The sequence below is a fragment of the Dysidea avara genome, chromosome 3 (assembly GCF_963678975.1).
Source record: "Dysidea avara chromosome 3, odDysAvar1.4, whole genome shotgun sequence".
NCBI classification, from domain to species: domain Eukaryota; kingdom Metazoa; phylum Porifera; class Demospongiae; order Dictyoceratida; family Dysideidae; genus Dysidea; species Dysidea avara.
Window position 1 is genome coordinate 37,657,318 of NC_089274.1, and position 19,533 is coordinate 37,676,850.

The following is a 19,533-nucleotide window of genomic DNA, read 5'->3' on the forward strand; positions in this document are numbered from 1 at the left end:
GTTCACGATTGGGATCCTGTTTGCAATAGGTTCATTACCTGCCCATCAATTAAAGATCTAGGTGGACTACTAGTGATAAAGTATGGAGACCACACCTTTTAACAATCTAGCTGTTTACTTAACAGCAAACAAAATGACCTCACCCCTCATTGGTCCACACCTCTTGCTGACTCGGAATATCAAGACACACGATATGTCGTGCGGCCCAAGAAGCCGGCGCGCCACACCGTGAGTATATTGACAGGAAGAAAGAAAACTCAATTTTCACACCTATGTAGCTCTGTGATCCCTTATCCGATTGGAACCAAATTTGCTACAGACGTGCCGGCCAGTTATGGGAGTCTACATACCAAATGTGAAGAAAATCGGTCCAGCCATTTCCGAGATACGAGCAAACAAAATTTCGTTTTAATTTCTTCGTTTTTTTCTTCTTCTACTTCTTCATTTCGCACACTTTGCAAAATCCGCCATAAAACACGAATGCGTGCTCCAATCGGGCTGAAATTTGACACACTTGAAGGGCTCATTAAGGCGGATCTCAGTACCAACATTGTCAGGAATACGATGGACATTCACGGAGTTATGATCGATTATTCACGTAAAATATGGTCGAAGGTCTGTCACGCCCACAGGGTAAACCCCTTGAAGGAATGAGTTGAAAATTGCTATGTAGATGGAGTAACCATCGTAGGAGTACCTTTTAGTGGTTTCAAAAGAATCGAGATAAAGACCATGGAGATATGACACAAAACCCAACCTGTGTCACAATTACGCAATCGATTTTTATGAATAAAAAAACTATTAGTTTTCACGCGTACCAGGCAAACCGCCTAGAGCAATGAGCTGAAAATCAGTGTGTAGCTGGAATAATCATCATAGAAAGTCCTTGCAGTAGTACACAAGAATCGGATTACAAACCACTGAGTCAGGATTCGAAAGCCAACTATGTGTTGCAAATGCGAGATCGAGATACTCTAATAGAATGGTCACCCTAATAGAGCATTCGGCTACGTTTATAACTTCCTCCATTAAAGAATTATATTACATTGCAAGTTATTCTGTAGGGAATTCAGCTACAACCAGTTAATCTGATAGACAATTCAGCTACAGGCAAGTCACCCTGTAGAGAGATCACCTAGAAACAAATCACCCTGTAGAGAGATCAGCTAGAAGAAGTCACCTTGTAGAGAGTTCAGCTACAAAGAAACCATCATGTAGAGAGATCAGCTGAAAAAAATCACCCTGGAGAGAGTTCAGCTACGAAAAGATCACCCTGTAGAGAGTTCAGCTAGAAGAATTCACCCTATAGAGAGTTCAGCTGCAAATACATCACCCTGTAGAGAATTCAGCTACAAACAAACTGCCCTGTAGAAAGATCAGCTAGAAGAAGTTACCTTGTAGAGAGTTCGGTTACAAATAAACCATAATGTAGAGAGTTCAGCTGCAAAGAAATCACCCTGTAGAGCGTTTAAATCACCCTGCAGAGAGTTCGGCTGCAAACAGTTCACCCTGTAGAGAGATCAGCTAGAAGAAGTTACCTTGTAGAGTGTTCAGCTACAAAGAAACCATCATGTAGAGCAACGTTGAAACCGGGTCACTACTGCTGACCCGGATGACCCACTGACCCGGATAGCAATCCGGGTCAGACCCGGATGTGACCCGGATTGACCCGGATGTGACCCGGATTAATTAAAGCCGAGACTTGTTTCAGCTAGTCTCGAGCGAGCGAACAAGTCTACATTTTGAGCGTTCCATTCGTGTTGAGTAAATATTGCAACTTCAGCCTAGTTGTAGGTTGAAGACCAAAAAAAAAAAAAAAAAGGTCTTCACCTACTGACAATAGCTACTCCTCACCATAGATACCCTCAGTTTCGTGCTACATGCCACACTTACTAACAAATGGGTGTGGCTGAGCGTATGTTGGGATTCGCTAAGTTCACTCGATTGGATGCCCCAGTATGTCACATCACATTTATAAAATACAAAAGAAAGGAATCAAGGGAGCTAGCAGCGGTAGCATAATCGGTAGCACACTGGACCATCACACTGGGATCCTGGGTTCGATCCCCCTCAAGTCAATATTGCACTTTTTTTTCGCCTTTTTGGTTCACCGTCGGTTTTTTCAGTGTCTAAGTTCTGTAGGGTTATGATTTAGGGTGAAAAGAGTGATACCCTGGTGGCATGGAATCGAGTGAACTTAGTAAATCCCGCGTATGTTGGTAATGCGATAAATGGGCGTGGCTCACGAAAGAGCTACGCGATAGCGTTTATAAGTTTCCACGTTGTCAAACGAACAATTTTGTTTCTCACGTGATCCAATCCGGGTCAGACCCGGATAAATTGTAAACCGGGTCAGACCCGGATGACCCAGAGAAAATGTGACCCGGATGACCCGACCCGGCTTCAACGCTGATGTAGAGAGGTCAGCTGCAAAACAAATCACTCTGTAGAGAGATCATCTACAAAAAGATCACCCTGTAGAGAGTTCAGCTAGAAGAAGTTACCTTGTAGAGAGTTCAACTACAAAGAAACCACCATGTAGAGAGTTCAGCTGCAAACAAATCATCCTGTAGAGAAATCAGCTACAAACAAATTACTCTGTAGAAAGATCAGCTAGAAGAAGTTACCTTGTAGAGAGTTCAGCTACAAAGAAACCATCATGTAGAGAAGTAAGCTGCAAACAATTCACCCTGTAGAGAGTTCAGCAAGAAGAAGTCACCTTGTATAGAGAGTTCAGCTACAAAGAATCCATCATGTAGAGAGTTCAGCTGCAAACAAATCACCCTGTAGAGAGTTTTAGCTATGACTCTGTAGAGAGTTCAGCTAGAAGAAGTCACCTTGTAGAGAGCTCAGCTACAAGAAATCACCATGTAGAGAGTTCAGCTACAACCAAATTTCCTTGTGGAGAATTCAGCTACAAACAAATCGCCCTGTAGAAAGATCAGCTAGAAGAAGTTACCTTTTAGAGAATGCAGCTACAAAGAAACCATCATGTAGAGAGTTCAGCTACAAACAAGTCACTCTGTATAGAGATCAGCTAAAAGAAGTTACCTTGTAGAGAGTTCAGCTACAAACAATTCACCCTGTACAGAGATCAGTTTGAAGAAGTTCTTTATAGAGAGTTCAGCTACAAACAAATCACCCTGTAGAAAGATCAGCTAGAAGAAGTCACCTTGTAGAGAGTTCAGTTACAAAGAAACCACCATGTAGAGAGTTCAGCTACAAACAAATCACCTGTAGAGAGTTCAGCTACAAACAAATCTCCCTGTAGAGAGATCAGATAACTTGTAAAGAGTTCAGCTACAAACAAATCACCCTGTAGAAAGATCAGCTAGAAGAAGCTACCTTGTAGAGAGTTCAGCTACAAACAATTCACCCTGTACAGAGATCAGATAGAAGAAATTACCTTGTGGAGAGTTCAGCTACAAAGAAACCATCATGTAGAGAGTTCAGCTGCAAACAAATCACCTGTAGAGAGTTCAGCTCCAAACAAATCACCCTGTACAGAGATCAGCTAAAGAAGTTACCTTGTAGAGAGCTCAGCTACAAACAATTCACCCTGTACAGAGATCAGATAGAAGAAATTACCTTGTGGAGAGTTCAGCTACAAAGAAACCATCATGTAGAGAGTTCAGCTGCAAACAAATCACCTGTAGAGAGTTCAGCTCCAAACAAATCACCCTGTACAGAGATCAGCTAAAGAAGTTACCTTGTAGAGAGCTCAGCTACAAACAATTCACCCTGTACAGAGATCAGCTAAAGAAGTTACCTTGTAGAGAGTTCAGCTGCAAAGAAACCATCATGTAGAGAGTTCAACTATAAACAAATCACCTTGTAGAAAGATCAGCTAGAAGAAGTCACCTTGTAGAGAGTTCAGTTACAAAGAAACCACCATGTTGAGAGTTCAGCTACAAACTAGTGACCCTGTAGAGACATCAGCTAGAAGAAGTTACTTTGTAGAGAGTTCAGCTACAAAGAAACCATCATGTAGAGAGTTCAATTACAAACAAGTGACCCTGTAGAGACATCAGCTAGAAGGAGTTACCTTGTAGAGAGTTCAGCTACAAAGAAACTATCATGTAGAGAGATCAGCTACAAACAATTCACTCTGTAGAGTGTTCAGCAAGAAGAAGTCACCTTGTAGAGAGTTCAGCTACAAAGAATCCATCATGTAGAGAGTTCAGCTGCAAACAAATCACCCTTTAGAGAGTTTCAGCTACGAAAAGATCACTCTGTAGAGAATTCAGCTAGAAGAAGTCACCTTGTAGAGAGTTCAGCTGCAACCAAATTACCTTGTGGAGAATTCAGCTACAAACAAATCACCCTGTAGAAAGATCAGCTAGAAGAAGTTACCTTTTAGAGAATTCAGCTACAAAGAAACCATCATGTAGAGAGTTCAGCTACAAACAAATTACCCTGTAGAAAGATCAGCTAGAAGAAGTTACCTTTTAGAGAATTCAGCTACAAAGAAACCATCATGTAGAAAGTTTAGTTACAAACAAATCACCCTGTAGAAAGATCAGCTAGAAGAAGTCACCTTGTAGAGAGTTCAGTTGCAAAGAAACCACCACGTAGAGATTTCAGCTACAAACAAATCACCTGTAGAGAGTTCAGCTACAAACAAATCACCCTGTATAGAGAGATCAGCTAGAAGAAGTTACCTTGTAGAGAGTTCAGCTACAAACAATTCACCCTGTACAGAGATCAGATAGAAGAAATTACCTTGTGGAGAGTTCAGCTACAAATAAACCATCATGTAGAGAGTTCAGCTGCAAACAAATCACCTGTAGAGAGTTCAGCTCCAAACAAATCACCCTGTACAGAGATCAGCTAAAGAAGTTACCTTGTAGAGAGCTCAGCTACAAACAATTCACCCTGTACAGAGGTCAGCTAAAGAAGTTACCTTGTAGAGAGTTCAGCTGCAAAGAAACCATCATGTAGAGAGTTCAACTATAAACAAATCACCTTGTAGAAAGATCAGCTAGAAGAAGTCACCTTGTAGAGAGTTCAGTTACAAAGAAACCACCATGTAGAGAGTTCAGCTACAAACTAGTGACCCTGTAGAGACATCAGCTAGAAGAAGTTACTTTGTAGAGAGTTTAGCTACAAAGAAACCATCATGTAGAGAGTTCAACTACAAACAAGTGACCCTGTAGAGACATCAGCTAGAGGAAGTTACCTTGTAGAGAGTTCAGCTGCAAAGAAACCATCATGTAGACAGTTCAGCTACAGTACAAACAAATCCTGTAGAAATATCAGCTAGAAGAAGCCACCTTGTAGAGAGTTCAGTTGCAAAGAAACCACCATGTAGAGAGTTCAGCTGACCCTACAGAGACATCAGCTAGAAGAAGTTACTTTGTAGATAGTTCAGCTACAAAGAAACCATAATGTAGAGAGTGCAACTACAAACAAATCACCTTGTAGAAATATCAGCTAGAAGAAGTCACTTTGTAGAGTGTTCAGTTATAAAGAAACCATGGAGAGTTCTGTAATAAATATAATATTATGTATTTTATATAATTATGTGGCTCGGCCTGCTCAAATAGGGCATGTGGGCACAAGCTACACCCCATCACTCTACAGGTCATATCTCAGTACTGGAATAGTATATTTGCATTCTGTAACTTGCATCATGATGTCAATTAAATGCTTATTAAGAGCTGAAAATTGTAATGCCATAGCAGAATGGTACAAGACGTTATGAGTAAAGGTGGACCGATACCGATACCAGTATCGGTATCGATGCCGATACCAGTGGTATCGGTATCGGATCGGTATCGGCAATACAAGGTACAGATAACACAGTAGACAATCACCATTTTTACTTAACCATCTCTAAGCTACGTTTCCAGTAGTTAATAACTTAGTTGAGCTAATCAGTAACTTAGTTGAGTTAACAAAGTAGCGAAACAAAGCCTTTGTTACTCTTTTCCAAGTATTGCTGCAATTGCTCCGTGTGTATTCTAATATATTAGAACACGTGAATCCTTTGTAATTAAATGGTAGTGCAGTTGTTCCTCAAGAAATAAGTTTATGACTACTTGGCTTGCTTTATCATGAAAAGGTTTGGTTGATAAGCTGTAACAAACATTGTACAATTATCAGCCGCCCACGCAATTAATTGCCTTATCAATAAGCTTACAAGAAAACTACCTCGAATCAAGAAATTAGTAATCTACCATAATGTTTATCATGTTTAGCTGTTATACAATGAATATTTTAAAACTTGATTGAACTGAGATCAATCAATTACTGTGATATTTTAATAGCTAGCTATGTATCACAACAATGAAATTTCTATAATAAACTTGTCTAGGCTTCAATGTATAGTATCGGTATCGGTATCGGCAAATAATTTCAGTACAAATACTCGTATCGGAAATATCGGTAAAAAGTAGTATCGGTCCATCTCTAGTTATGAGTGATGAAAGTGTAAAAAAATAGGCAAAAATCACGTGCCCACGTGCCCTATTATCGCAGGCCCGGTCACACATATATATAATTTGTATACATTTACTGATAAAATATTTAAAGTACATCTGCTTCATCTTTTCTTCTTCCTGTGGTAAAGATAAAAAAGATAGTTTATAAAAGTCCCAAAGCCGGCCACAGGCTGGCTTTGGGGTATACAAATACAAAAAGAAGTGAAATCTAATCAAAAACAGCTAAGCTGTAAAAATAGGTGCGGCCCCAAAAAGGCCATGGTGAAAAAAGATGTGAAATCCAAGGTGGCGGCCAAGAAATGGCTGTGATGGTAGGTTAATGGTTAAAATTTAATAACGACAATTCAGGTGAATTTTGTGCCAAGACCAAGTGGCACCAAATTCACCTGAATTGTCGTTATTAAAATTTTTACCATTAACCTACCATCACAGCCATTTCTTGGCCGCCACCTTGGATTTCACATCTTTTTTCACCATGGCCTTTTTGGGGCCGCACCTATTTTTACAGCTTAGCTGTTTTTGATTAGATACTCTAATACAACAGTCACTCTAATACAACAGTCATGTATGATATTCTAATAGAACAGTCACAAGTTATATTTAATACAACAAAAATTAAACAAACTAGTATCTTAGCAAATTCAAAAATGAAGTAGGGATCTATGGAACAAAAAGTAGTGAAACAAGAGATGAATGATGGTATTACAGCATAACTCAGTGGGAAAGTCCGCATTTTGGCATTGAGCAAATTATAGCTAATGTGCCAAAGTAGGGACTTTCCCACTGAGCTATGCTGTAATACCATCATTCATCTCTTGTTTCACTACTTTTGTTGCATAGATCCCTACCTCATTTCTAAATATACAATTTTTAAGGTACTAGTTTATAATAGTATTCTGTTGACTGACTACCTAACTGTTGGCATAGATATTATATACTACATACCCAGGATTGTGTACCAACTTCGCTAACACTTATCAACATGTCACTCCGTGTTGTACTTCAATATACAGTCTTCCATTAGTTATCGTAAACGTTTCCTGTAAAACTGGCCTCCTCCTGGTATTTTAATAATACAAAGGATTTAATTTTTAAACATTTAGTAGAGAGTAAAGGATACACTAGTTATTTCACAAGCCCCAAACTTTGTGATATTTTGCCACCATATTTCATCAAGTAAGAGTTCAGGATATATACGCCTATCTTACATTATCTGTCTATATCCACTCAACCAATACCATCATAGTAAGTGACTTCTTTAACCATTTAACAAGAGCTAAGAACCCCAAACATCTCCTGAGCAACACGAAGCGGATACCACTGTTGTACCACTCAACTAGTGCCAATATACTGGCTCTGTCCTCTACTGGCTCTAACTGTAGAAGGTACCAGATATGATGCTGTAGAGCCCCAGTACTGTGCCACCTATAGTACAACACTCGTGTGGTAGACTAATGGTTAACGAGTACAACACGGATTGTTCCCTTGAAAACACAATCCCGGATTGATTGATCGATTGATTGTTAATTTATACTTCACCAATCGGCCATGGCCGTTCCTCCTTGGCAGAGAGACACACATACAATAGTACACCACACAATGCATACATACACAATACAATTACAAGAAAACTTACAATTAATACACATACAAACACTACAACATAAAAAAGGGAAAAAAATTAATAATCAACTACATGTCCATAAAGAGTATGTAAAAGTCACCAGACTGTACAGATGGTAAACTGTTCCACCACATGGTTGCTTTACAGCAGAAAAAACGTCTAGTCTTGTGGCAAAAAATTTGGCGAAAGTGTGGGTGCACAGTATATAATATCTATGCTGTTGGTAACCCATTCCTTTGACACTCTAGATAATAATATGAAAATTTTGTGAACTAGGTAGGTTTGCTCAAAGCAAAGAGGGATCCAGCAATAAAAAATAGTGATACAAGGGTATTACAACTTAGCTACATATGTGGGAAAATCTCTATTAATAATTTAAACAGGCTGTAGAACTAGGTGTCCTGCAGACCTTCAACATTAGCATGTGCTGTGTAAAGCCTTAATTATACAACCAAGTAAGGTAAATGAGGGTATTTCCGGACACTCTTTGATAAAATTGCTCTAACGTTGCACTCACAATGAGTTAAGACAAACTCTAGGAATCGTTTTAAAGCCTATCTTATGGTGCATCTACAGTACAAATGTTGTTTCAATACAGTCAACTGCTGAGGAGTTATGAGCTGAAATTTAACAGCATGTTAAAATGCAACATGCAGCTAATTCTGGACACTTCGAATAACAAGCAAGTAGAGCCTTCCACAGGTTACCAATCCTCTTTTAAAGTATGGAGACTAAAGTACCACTCATCTGCAGCTTATAAATCAAGTAGAAAGTTCATACCCTTTGGGAGAAAGCAGCAGTACGTATTTTTAAAAGTTTATGTAATTTGCAAATATTTTCTTTGTATTTCAACCAAACAGCTATTGAAAAATTGACTGCTACTCCATGGATTCTTATGATTTTTGGTATGCAATTAGCCAAGGGTATGATCTTTCTATAAATCTTTAAAATACGAGCTTGAGTTGCTTAACATTTTCAATGTTTTTGAACAAATTACCAGTGATTGCGCTACAAATTCTTGTCAAACTTCACAGTGGAATAACGGATTCGCTTCAATTTTGGTTTGTAGATAGGCCATAGGACACTGCATTAGCATGTCCCAGGGATCCTACCATTGTTGAGAACGATCTAAGTGTCCGGAATTAGCCACTGTCCTGAATTACCCGCACTTACCTTACTAAGAATAATAAGAAATATTAATTTAAAAAAAAATTATTACGTCATAAATAATAGCTAAATAAATAATTAAATAATTAATGTTCTCGAAAACTACAAGGCTTAGAGACATGGGGATAGATTTGCCTGTGAATGAAGGCCCAACCATATAATAAGTATGTCTGTTCGTACTGATGACTTGACTGCATGTGTAATTCTATATAATACCCAGTACCACACCCTTGCTTAATTATGCACCTATCAATGTAATGCCTGACTACCACTGACATGGTCTGAGGGTAGGGAAAGGTCAGGGATGGTGGAGAATTGATCGCTAAATTTCCCTGACATAGTGGGGATTTGTCTTCACTAAAGAAATTCACTCTGACAGCAAAGGTGTGTGCTTTCAGTTTAGGAAGGAGTGTCTCAGGTACATGCTAGCTAGCTACTACGTTCATACTAGAAACCACTCAAAACTAACTCATCACTAGACCAATGCCACATGACCATACAAATCCCCTCCTAACCCCAGTATTCCCAGGGTTTCAGGTCAAGACTTGGTTGGGGTTTGCATTGCCAGTAGTTACTTGTAATTTTCAGCGATGTAAATCCCCACCTCAGCCAGTATCAGTGGTAGACGGGGATTACATTGATAGGCGCATTACAGATGGCACGACGGAGAAGATTAGTAAACGTCCAGTCAGCAGAGTGATTGCAGGAGAGCCAGAGGTCACTTTACATGTAAACAACAAGATTGTACAAGTCAAGGTACAAGTATGTTTAAATGTAGTATGTTTAAATGTTTGTAACTGTGTATTCTCGTTATTCTCGAACGTAGTAGCTAGCTAGCATGCACCTGAGACACTCCTTCCTAAACTGAAAGGACACACCTTTGCTGTCAGAGTGAATTTCTTTAGTGAAGACAAATCCCCACTATGTCAGGGAAATTTAGCGATCAATTCCCCACCATCCCTGACCTTTCCCTACCCTCAGACCGTATCAGTGGTAGTCAGGCATTACATTGATAGGTGCATAATTAAGCAAGGGTGTGGTACTGGGTATTATATAGAATTACACATGCGGTCAAGTCATCAGTACGAACAGACATACTTATTATACGGTTGGGCCTTCATTCACAGGCAAATCTATCCCCGCTTAGTTCATGTCTCTAAGCCTTGTAGTTTTCGGTAGTGTGTCGTGCGGCCCAAGAAGCCGGCGCGCAACACCCATAAGTATATTGACAGGAAGAAAGAAAACACAATTTTCGCACCTCCGTAGCTCTGTGCTGCCTTGATGAAACAAGACGATTTTTGCTGTGGACACTCCCTCCACCTTCAGCACTCCACATTCCAAATTTGAGCAAAATCGCTTCAAGCGTTCCCGAGATATGCGACTTCAAAAATTGGCTTAGTTTCTTCATTTTTTTTCCTTCTTATTTTTCTTCCTCTTTTCGCACACTTACAAAAACTGCTATAAAACGCAAACGCAATATCCGATTGCCTTGAAATTTGGCACACTGAAGGGGGGTATAAAGGCGCATCTCTGTACCAACTTTGGCTAGAATACGATAAACAGGAAAAGAGTTATGAGCGATTATTCACAAAAAATAACACCAATATGTTGTCACGCCTACAGGGTAAACCGCGTATGGGAAGAAGCTGAAAATCGGTGGGTGAATAGGTTTAACTATTGAACCTCAAACCTTTTGTGGTTTGAAAGAAATCGAGCTGAAAACCAGGAAGATACAACAAAAAAACCAACAGTGTGTAACAATTACGCAATCGAGATTAGCTAATAAAAAACTACTACTTGCCATGCCTACCAGATAAACCGCTTGGGGTAATGCTTTGAAAATCGTTGTATAGATGGAGTAATCATCTTAGAAAGGCTCTTCAATGGTGTAGAAGAATCAGACTTAAAGCCACGGAGTTATAACACGAAATCCAACTTGGTGCAGCAAGTGCGAGATCGAGATACTCTAATAGAGCAGTCATCCTAATAGAGCAGTCGCCCTGAAGAGAATTCAAGAGATCAGCTAGAAACAAGAAACCTGTATTGAGATCAGCTACACACAAGTCACCCTGTATAGAGATCAGCTAGAAGAAGCTACCTTGTAGAGAGTTCATGTAACTATGGAAAGAGATAGTTCAACTAGAAGAAATCACCTTGTAGAATTCAGCTACGAAGAAACCACCACGTAGAGAGTTCAGCTACAAACAAATCACCCTGTAGAGAGATCAATAGAAGAAGTTACCTTGCAGAGAGTTCAGCTACAAAGAAACTATCATGTAGAGAGTTCAGCTACAAACAAATTTCCCTGTAGAGAAATCAGCTAGAAGAAGTTACCTTGTAGAGAGTTCAGCTACAAAGAAACCATCATGTAGAGAGTCCAGCTGCAAACAAATCACCTGTAGATAGTTCAGCTTCAAACAAATCACCTTGTAGAAAGATCAGCTAGAAGAAGTTACCTTGTAGAGAGTTCAGTTACAAAGAAACCACCATGTAGAGAGCTCAGCTACAAACTAGTGACCTTGTAGAGACATCAGCTAGAAGAAGTTACCTTGTAGAGAGTTCAGCTATAAAGAAACCATTCTTTAAAGAGCTCAGCTGCAAACAAATCACCTGTACAGAATTCAGCTACAAACAAATCACCCTGTAGAAAGATCAGCTAGAAGAAGTTACCTTGTAGAGAGTTCAGTTACAAAGAAACCACCATGTAGATAATTCAGCTACAAACTAGTGACCCTGTAAAGACATCAGCTAGAAGAAGTTACCTTGTAGAGAGTCCAGCTACAAAGAAACCATTCTGTAAAGAGCTCAGCTGCAAACAAATCATCCTATAGAGAGATCAGCTAGAAGAAGTTATCTTGCAGATAGTTCAGCTACAAACAAATCACCCTGTAGAGAGATCAGCTAGAAGAAATTACCTTGTAGAGAGTTCAGCTACAAAGAAACGACCATGTGCAGAGTTCAGCTGCAAAGAAATCACCCTGTAGAAAATTCAGCCACAAACAAATTGCCTGTAGAAAGATCGGTTAGAAGAAGGTACCTTGTAGATCATTCAGCTACAAACAATTCACCCAGTAGAGAGAGCATCTAGAAGAAGTCACCTTGTAGAGTGTTCAGTTTCAAAGAAACCACCATGGAGATTTTTGTAATCAATCTATGTATTATATATATAATTTGTACATTTACTGATAAAATATTTAAAGTACACCTACTCATCTTTTCTTCTTCCTGTGGTAAAGAAAAAAAAGATAGGTTAAAAAAGTCCCAAAGCCGGCCATAGGCCTGCTTTGGGGTATACAAATACAAAAAGAAATGAAATCTAATCCAAAACAGCCAAGCTATAAAAAAAAGTGTGCGACCCTCAAAAAGGCTATGGTGAAAAAAGATGTGAAATCCAAGGTGGCGGCCAAGAAATGGCTGTGATGGTAGGTTAATGGTAAAAATTTTAATAACGGCAATTTAGGTGAATTTTTTGCCAAGACCAAGCGGCACAAAAATTCACCTGAATTGTTGTTATTAAAATTTTTACCATTAACCTACCATCACAGCCATTTCTTGGCCGCCACCTTGGATTTCGCATCTTTTTTCACCATAGCCTTTTTGAGGGCCGCACACTTTTTATTACAGCTTGGCTGTTTTGGATTAGATATTAATATCATTGATAAAGCACATAAAACCCTTATTTATAGCTACATATAGCTTGCTACTCTGAATACTATGACTATATACTTTATTAGAGTGATTGACTGCTCTATTAAATTATCTCAATCTGAACGTGATCAGTTTCCGGAAACCTCAGAAACCCCCCTGGAGCCGCCCGTGATAATGTATGATATTTTGAGGCTACTACTGACCATTATCACCTATTGTCATCACCTTTGTATAGCTTCTACTAACCATTATCACCTATTGTCATAACTTTTGTACAGCTGCTACTACTAACTATTATCAACCAATACAGTGGAATCTGTTAATCAAGAGACTTGAAAATGAGGATACCTACATAATCTGGACACTTGGTAATGGTCCTAAAGTATCCCTTAGTATCAGCGTTGTAAGTGGGCCAGGTAATCTGGATTATCCGGGTCATTTGGGTCACATTTTGTCCGGGTCAAGTGGGTCTTATCCACTTCACTGAATATCTGGGTCTGACCCGGATGAGATCACGTGTGACTATGAGTTAACAAGCTCGATTGTATTGATGGAAATGCAGTTGTAAACACTCAAGAAACTTACGTGGAGCCACACCCACCATTCAGGAATATGCTTTGCTGCCTGCGCGGGGTATGTAGAGCCACACCCTCTTATTGGAATTGTACCAGCTGTGCTCTGTGGGCATGCATGCATCACCAGATCCATGTTGCTACTTGAAATGTAAGTAACTAACTTCTGGAAATTATGTAGCTGCATGTAAACTTATGTGGAACCACCCCCACTTGATAGTATGTATGTGGAGCCATACCCACTTGATAATATGTAGCTACTCACTTCTTGCAGACAATTTTTTTATAGTATAAAAAATGTGGGGTTGACTAGTGGAACTTGTGGACTTTTAATGTTGCTCTTGGGGCACGCCTCTATTTTAATTAAACTGGGTCACATGTGAGTCAGATCCGAGTCCCATCCGGATTACTATTCGGGTCAGTGGGTCAAATGGGTCAACAGTACTGACCCACTTGCTTAGCATGTAAACTGGCCTGAAAAATCAGGAAACCAGGACGCTTTTTGCTCAGTCCCAAGGTATCCTTAATACACAGGTGAGAAAAATAGCGTCAAAAGACCACATAACAGACAAATTTGTCACAAAAAAGCTGCCAAAAATGAAAAAATAGTGGTAGCAGAAAAGGTTGTAACCAAAAGGTTTGGAAAAAGAAATAAAGTATGAAATACATCAAGGGGCGTGATTTCCATGTCGTTTTCTACAGAAAAACTGTAGCTGATAATTATACATACAGTTAGATCATTAAAGTGAGCAGTCATCGTGCTCTGATCATTAAGAGTGCTTTTATCATTTAAGATAAGGGTGCTATTTGAATTGCTTAGGCTATTGTAAGTAGGATGTAGCTGCACTTATACAATGATCACTATGTACTAAAAGCAGAGGACAGTGAGTTATATATGTGATGTCTAAATACACTCCTCTAAGAAACGCGTCAATATGGAATGGTATGGCTTTCTTGCATGCATGAAGAATAAATAAGTAGTATAGCGACACAACCAAAACAATGTGTACTTTTTTATAAAAATAAAACCATGAAACCTCCTCATGACATGTATTTTAGATATAGTGCTATTGCATATTTGTCCTTTGGTGACCTATATGCTCATTTTACATAGAAATTTATCATTTCAGTCTTAAACTCCCTGAGGTATGAATTAACTTGTTAAAACATATAGTATCAAAGCAAGAAATGTCTTGAAGTCAAGAGGTGATTTAATTCCAAAGTTTATATTACCCATGGATATCTGTTAATTCACCTGCCCATGGGTAATTTACACCTCAAGAGCAGGTAAATCCAAAGAATTTTCTAGCTGGTAAAAGTGATTATAACTTTGAAATGCAATCACCTATTGAATTTGTTAAGAGTACTGCTAAACTGTTACATTATGATGCTACCATAAGCTCAACAATTTTAACAAGTTGATGCTGTGCTACTTTGCCACGCAGCTCATTTGGACAATGAGCTATAATACATTATTCAATTAAGTTAATGTAAATTTTGTAATTCTTCAATTTATGCATTGCTAAGGAAGCGTTTGTTAAACAAACTGCTTTTATTAACACATTATGCACAGGAAAAATCATCTAAACTGTTTTATAGTTTGACTATTGTGTTTTTTCTCACAAATTCTCTCACAAAGCCTAAAGTTGTTCTTCATTTTTGCTCATGTATGTAGAGGATATGCCCCTTTCAACAAAGGGCAAGGATATTCCTGGTAGTGCATGAGGCCTGTACCATTGTTTTTCAGTTGTTAAACGCCTGTGAAACTTGAAGGGAAGATAATTCACAGAGTCTGAGGAGAGTCACCACACCCGTATTTCAGACCACTGAAAAGAAAACACCTCAGAGCAAAGTTTATGTGTGCAGAAGTTCAATACAGACTTCGTTTCGCTTTTATTTCTTACGTGCAAGCTGCTTTTACCATATAACGAGAACAAACATAGGTAGATAGGTATGCACACAAAACACACTTTTACGAAAACAATTTTAGTTAACCAGGCATGTGCCTGGTTTAAAAAAACATACAGGTGAATTTACCTCCTCCCTCCTAGCATACTCTATGTATATACCAAGGACACTTACCATGCCCATGGATGGGCATATAAACCAAAGTCAAGGTACGTACATGACACCAGCACAAAGTAGCTGTCACTGTCAGACCAACAATTTCCACTTTTAACTTGCCAGGTCTGTTTTTGGCAGCTGGTTTTCTGTCTGCATGTAGAAGTGTGCCGAGATTTGTCTATATCTCAGTGTTTAATTAGAGCCAATGTCAAAGTATTGCACTACATCCAAAATAGTTGGCAGTACAAACTATGTGCCAACTTTAATTTGATGCTTTTCTTCCAAAGTGAACAAAATCACAATATGTATGCTGCTCTACTACTAATTTTAAGCAAAACTTTAAATGTAAGTCATAGCAAGAGTATCAAGACACACGGTAGTGTGTCGTGCGGCCCAAGAAGCCGGCGCGTAACACCCGTGAGTATATTGACAGGAAGAAAGAAAACGCAATTTTCGCACCTCCGTAGCTCTGTGCTTCCTTGATGAAACAAGACGATTTTTGCTGTGGACATGCCCCCCAACTGCAGCACTCCACATTCCAAATTTGAGCGAAATCGCTTCGCGCGTTCCCGAGATATGCGACTTCAAAAATTGGCTCAGTTTCTTCATTTTTTTTCTTCTTATTTTTCTTTTTCTTGTCGCAAACTTACAAAAACTGCTATAAAACTCGCACGCCATATCCGATTGCCTTGAAATTTGGCACACAGAAGGGGGATATAAAGGTGCATCTCGGTACCAACTTTGGCTGGAATACCATAAACAGGCAAAGAGTTATGAGCAATTATTCACGAAAAATAACACCAATATGTTGTCACGCCTACAGGGTAAACCGCGTATGGGAAGAAGCTGAAAATCGGTGGGTGAATAGGTTAACTATTGAACCTAAAACCTTTTGTGGTTTGAAAGAAATCGAGCTAAAATCCAGGAAGATACAACGAAAAAACCAACAGTGTGTAACAATTACGCAATCGAGATTAGCTAATAAAAAACAACTGCTTGCCACGCCTACCAGGTAAACCGCTTGGGGTAATGCTTTGAAAATCGCTGTACAGATGGAGTTATCATCTTAGAAAGGCTCTTCAATGGTGTAGAAGAATCAGACTTAAAACCACGGAGTTATAACACGAAATCCAACTTAGTGTAGCAAGTGCAAGATCGAGATACTCTAATAGAGCAGTCATCCTAATAGAGCAGTCATCCTAATAGAGCAGTCACCCGAAGAGAATTCAAGAGATCAGCTAGAAACAAGTAACCTGTATAGAGATCAGCTACAAACAAGTCACCCTGTAGAGAGATCAGCCACAAACAATTCACCCTGTAGAGAGATCAGCTAGAAGGAGTTACCTTGTAGGGAATTCATGCAACTATAGAAAGAGATAATTCAGCTAGAAGAAATCACCTTGTAGAGTTCAGCTACAAAGAAACCACAATGTAGAGAGTTCAGCTACAAAGAAACCACCATGTAGAGAATTCGTTTACAAACAAGTCACCCTATAGAAAGATCAGCTAGAAGAAGTTACCTCGTAGAGAGTTCAGTTACAAAGAAACCACCATGTAGAGAATTCGTTTACAAACTAGTGACCCTGTAGAGACATCAGCTAGAAGAAGTTACCTTGTAAAGAGTTCAGCTACATAGAAACCATTCTGTAAAGAGCTCAGCTGCAAACAATCACCTGTACAGAATTCAGCTACAAACAAATCACCCTGTAGAGAGATCAGCTAGAAGAAGTTACCTTGTTGATAGTTCAGCTACAAAGAAACCATCATGTAGAGAGTTCAGCTACAAACAAATCTCCCTGTAGAGAGATCAGCTAGAAGAAGTTACCTTGTAGAGAGTTCAGCTTCAAACAAATCACCCTGTAGAAAGATCAGCTACAAACAAATCTCCCTGTAGAGAGATTAGCTAGAAGAAGTTACCTTGTAGAGAGTTCAGCTACAAAGAAACCATCATGTAGAGAGTTCAGCTGCAAAGAAATCACCCTGTATAAAATTCTGCCACAAACAAATTGCCCTGTAGAAAGATCAGATAGAAGAAGTTACCTTTTAAAGAGTTCAGCTACAAAGAAACCATTCTGTAAAGAGCTCAGCTGCAAACAAATCACCTGTACAGAATTCAGCTACAAACAAATCACCCTGTAGAGAGATCAGCTAGAAGAAATTACCTTGTAGATAGTTCAGCTACAAACAAATCACCCTGTAGAAAGATCAGTTAGAAGAAGTTACCTTGTAGAGAGTTCAGCTACAAAGAAACTATTCTGTAAAGAGCTCAGCTGCAAACAATTCACCTGTACAGAATTCAGCTACAAACAAATCACCCTGTAGAGAGATCAGCTAGAAGAAATTACTTTGTAGAGAGTTCAGCTACAAAGAAACCACCATGTAGAGAGTTCAGCTGCAAAGAAATCACCCTGTATAAAATTCTGCCACAAACAAATTGCCCTGTAGAAAGATCAGTTAGAAGAAGTTACCTTTTAGAGAGTTCAGCTACAAAGAAACCATTCTGTAAAGAGCTCAGCTGCAAACAAATCACCTGTACAGAATTCAGCTACAAACAAATCACCCTGTAGAGAGATCAGCTAGAAGAAATTACCTTGTAGATAGTTCAGCTACAAACAAATCACCCTGTAGAAAGATCAGTTAGAAGAAGTTACTTTGTAGAGAGTTCAGCTACAAAGAAACCATTCTGTAAAGAGCTCAGCTGCAAACAAATCACCTGTACAGAATTCAGCTACAAACAAATCACCCTGTAGAGAGATCAGCTAGAAGAAATTACATTGTAGATAGTTCAGCTACAAACAAATCACCCTGTAGAAAGATCAGTTAGAAGAAGTTACTTTGTAGAGAGTTCAGCTACAAAGAAACCATTTTGTAAAGAGCTCAGCTGCAAACAAATCACCTGCACAGAATTCAGCTACGAACAAATCACCCTGTAGAGAAATCAGCTAGAAGAAGTTACCTTGTAGATAGTTCAGCTACAAACAAATCTCCCTGTAGAGAGATCAGCTAGAAGAAATTACCTTGTAGAGAGTTCAGCTACAAAGAAACCACCATGTAGAGAGTTCAGCTGCAAAGAAATCACCACTGCCCAAATTTCAAGGCAATAGCTCTTTCCAATCTGAAGTTATCAATTGTCAAAGTTGGCAAATTGGATGTGTGTGGAAGGCCCCTTTTCGCAAATCTGGTCACATATGCATTATATATATAATTTGTACATTTACTGATAAAATATTTAAAGTACATCTACTTCATCTTTTCTTCTTCCTGTAGTAAAGAAAAAAACATAGGTTAAAAAAGTCCCAAAGCTGGCCATAGGCCGGCTTTGGGGTATACAAATACAAAAAGAAATGAAATCTAATCCAAAACAGCCAAGCTGTAAAAAAAGTGTGCGGCCCTCAGAAAGGCTATGGTGAAAAAAGATGTGAAATCCAAGGTGGCGGCCAAGAAATGGCTGTGATGGTAGGTTAATGGTAAAAATTTTAATAACGACAATTCAGGTGAATTTTTGTGCCGCTTCACAAAATTTACCTGAATTGTCATTATTAAAATTTTTACCATTAACCTACCATCACAGCCATTTCTTGGCCGCCACCTTGGATTTCACATCTTTTTTCACCATAGCCTTTCTGAGGGCCGCACACTTTTTTTACAGCTTGGCTGTTTTGGATTAGATATATTATATACTCTTGGTCATAGATACACCCAACAATAACAACTGTAATTTTGAATGAAACACATGACGTGTATTTTCACAGATACAGTAGCCATCACTACCATCCCCCCCTTACTCTCGCAAAACCTTGTTTCACCTCTCCCTTTGAGTAATTTCTTACATGAATGCTTAATTATGATTAAAAAATTTTTTGAACATAATTCCCACACCACAGTGCAAGTATACCATGTGTTACTGTGTTTCTGAAAACAATGTGTGCTACAGTAGTATGCAACATTGGAGTTTTCTGTTTTGATGTTAACAGTATGTTCGTGCTTCTTATAGAAATTATTATACTACACAATA

The 19,533-nt window shown here is 38.9% G+C and overlaps 1 protein-coding gene across 1 annotated transcript in view; it reads right to left on the reverse strand.

Annotated features, from left to right (window-relative positions):
- The window catches only part of LOC136248494 (complement receptor type 2-like), a gene marked incomplete at its 3' end in the record, with an annotated part of 43,380 nt that overhangs the window by 952 nt on the left and 22,895 nt on the right, over positions 1 to 19,533 (reverse strand). The window lies entirely within an intron of this gene.